At 36.9% G+C, this 2,679-nt stretch overlaps 1 long non-coding RNA gene across 2 annotated transcripts in view; it reads right to left on the bottom strand.

Moving 5' to 3' along the window:
* Nucleotides 1-2,019, bottom strand: part of LOC106520223 (uncharacterized) — an 11,265-nt gene extending 9,246 nt beyond the window's left edge. Inside the window, exon 1 of one of the 2 annotated variants that reach the window (XR_001310529.1) lies at nt 1,908-2,019. This is a non-coding gene — a long non-coding RNA (uncharacterized LOC106520223). The remainder of the gene's footprint in view (nt 1-1,907) is intronic. The other variant, XR_001310528.1, reaches the window with a different exon arrangement.
* Between the last annotated feature and the right edge of the window lie 660 nt (nt 2,020-2,679).

Raw genomic sequence — 2,679 nt, 5'->3', positions numbered from 1 at the left:
CATCTCAGTAATCCAGGTAAAAAATCAAAGAAAAAAATTGTATAGGTCTTCTGGACGGGTTCTTCTGTTGTTGTATATGCTGTTAAGTGCCAGGAGGACTGCGACCAGTTATACATCGGGGAAACAAAGCAGCCACTGTTCAAAAGAATGTCCCAACACAGACGAACTACATCTAATGGCCTTTTTGATTTTTTACCTGGATTACTGAGATGCATCAGGACAAGCTGAAAGACGCACACTATTTGCAGAAGAATATCAGAAAATGTCAGAAAAGCAGAAAAAAAGCTAAAACCAACAAATGGAAATCATTTTTCAGAAATCTGAACAAAGAATAAAATAAAAACAGAACCAAAATGTAAAAGGTACAGTGAAGATATATGAACGTTTTAAAGGTTTCCATTCGTTTTCAATTAGAAAGAAAATGGTTGAAAAAGCTAAATATTTCAAAAAGTGTAAATTGCTGAAATAAAAGTTGCGTAAATGAAAACTGATTAATGTGTTATACTGGTTCCCACAATGAAAACTGATTAATGTGTTATACTGGTTCCCACAATGAAAACTGATTACAGCGTGGGTCACTGAGCCCAGTCTCCACCTGTCCTCTCCAACGATCAGCTGACTCTGCAGTTTTGTCCCCTCGCTGAAAGCTCCTCATCACGTCCCGGTTCATCATCTGCAGCGAGTCGTCGCTGCCAAACCGAGCTTTCTGTCAAATGGAGGCCCGGCAGCCAAGTTTCTAATGAAGTGACCTCGCAGCAGACCTGCGTATCTGCTGCTCACAGCCACCCGCAGCTTTAAGGAGAGCTGGATTTACAGGAGAGGGAGAGAGGAGCTGCCAGAGAAACCATCTGTGTGCTGGGAGCGCGTAAGCTCCTTCAGCTGTGCTGTCACCCCTAAACTCTGCTCCTCCATCTTTCTTTCAATATTTGAGGAGCTGACTCAGAGCAAACACTTCAACTGCTTTTGGTTTTTAAACAAAAACTTTCTGTTATTTCTCAACACAAGATTTTAGTTTCAAACTCAGTAGAGAAGCTGACATTTTCCTTCAAACTGGTCATTTGCTAAGAAGATGAGACAGGAAGCTCATTTTCTCTGCTTTCAGAGAATCAGAATCAGGGAGGACCCAGTAAAAACAGAAATCTGAGTTTCTACAGATTCTTGGTTTAATTAGTTTCACAAACATTGAATCAGACTGAGCTGCAGGGAGAATTATTTTAATCATGGTGGAGCAGAACAAACAGCTTCATCTGTCACTGTGACAGAATAAAAATGACGATCGTGGTTAAATTACACATTAAATTTTTATTGATGGGCCCGGTTATTGGTTCCTAATACTCCATAATCAATTAGAAACAAAAGCTCAAGAGGCTGAATGTGAAAACTGAAATCTCTCTAATCAATCTGAATCCAAACTTTTCGATAAATTCCAGAAATATTGACGTCAGAATTTTATTGGTTACTTTTTTAACTGCTTTGCTCACTAATCAGAGCACTAAGATCATCCAGTTTCTCTCCTTTTTTTTTTTTTAGATCAAACAAAAACCTAAAGATAAGTTTATTGCTGTTGCTGCCATTTAAACTGTATAATTATTAACGTTGTCTTTATTTAAAAAGACGTGTGCATTTTTATTCTCTTTTTCTAAATGTATTTATTGTTCTACTTTAGATAATTTTTATTTTATTTTAAACACGTTCTTTTTTGTTTTTGTTTTTCTTGAATGTTTTAAATGTTCAGCAGTTGTTTTGCTGCATAAACTACTTCCGCTAGCTAACCTGAATTTAGCTACACTAGCGATTTAAAACGCTCACGGAACGTGCTTCTGCTCATTTTTTAGTACTTTTTATTGATTTGAGCGATAATCCGAGTTTCGTTTACTTGGCTGCATCAAAAACAAACAATATTTTACCTGTTAAATTAAAGTTTACCGTATGTCCCAGCTTCAGGTCAGCCTTGGTTGTACAGACTCGGGCTCATCTCCGCCTTGTAGCGTCTCTGATCGGTTTGGTTCAGTGGGACACTGCTGCCCCTTGGCGGCGGAGTTGACTAACTGCAGGATAAAGTTAGTTTTAAAAACAGGAGAAGCCTCTTCGTAAAAACTTACAGGGCCGACTCTCGATTCTGAGAAATAAATACAACGAGCGAGACCATGAAATTAAAAATTGAAATTAAAATGAAATAAAATAAATAAAAACCTCCCGCTGAAAACCTCCAAAGACCAGAGTCTGGTTCCAGACTTCTCAGGTAGAAACATCTTCAATTTGGTAACTTCACCTGTAGTTAATTATTTCATATCTTCAAATAAATACAAATAATTTCTGCTCCACAGCGAGTTTATCTAGAAAATAGATATTTAATAAATATGTAATAATGACAGCCGCCGCCAGAGAGCGCTGTTGTTCCCTTTACAGAACATCAGACAGCTTTGGTTTTTATTTTATCTTTGGGGGTAAGAAATATGCAGTGTTTGATCTTAATAGGGACATTAAATGATTAAATAATACAAAAAAATAACTATAAAGAAACTAAAATGTGAGAAATAACCAAAATTATCACACTGAATAATCATATAAAGACGTAGATTTCCTAACGAGAGCCACAAAAACCCACAGTATGACCCAAAATCAGCTGAATGTCATGCTTTACAACCTGACTGAAATATAATAGTTACAATGACAATA

This window comes from Austrofundulus limnaeus, unplaced genomic scaffold (genome assembly GCF_001266775.1).
Source record: "Austrofundulus limnaeus strain Quisiro unplaced genomic scaffold, Austrofundulus_limnaeus-1.0 Scaffold89, whole genome shotgun sequence".
Lineage (NCBI taxonomy): Eukaryota > Metazoa > Chordata > Actinopteri > Cyprinodontiformes > Rivulidae > Austrofundulus > Austrofundulus limnaeus.
Note: the sequence above shows the minus strand (reverse complement) of the source record. Positions and strands in the feature narration are given on the sequence as shown.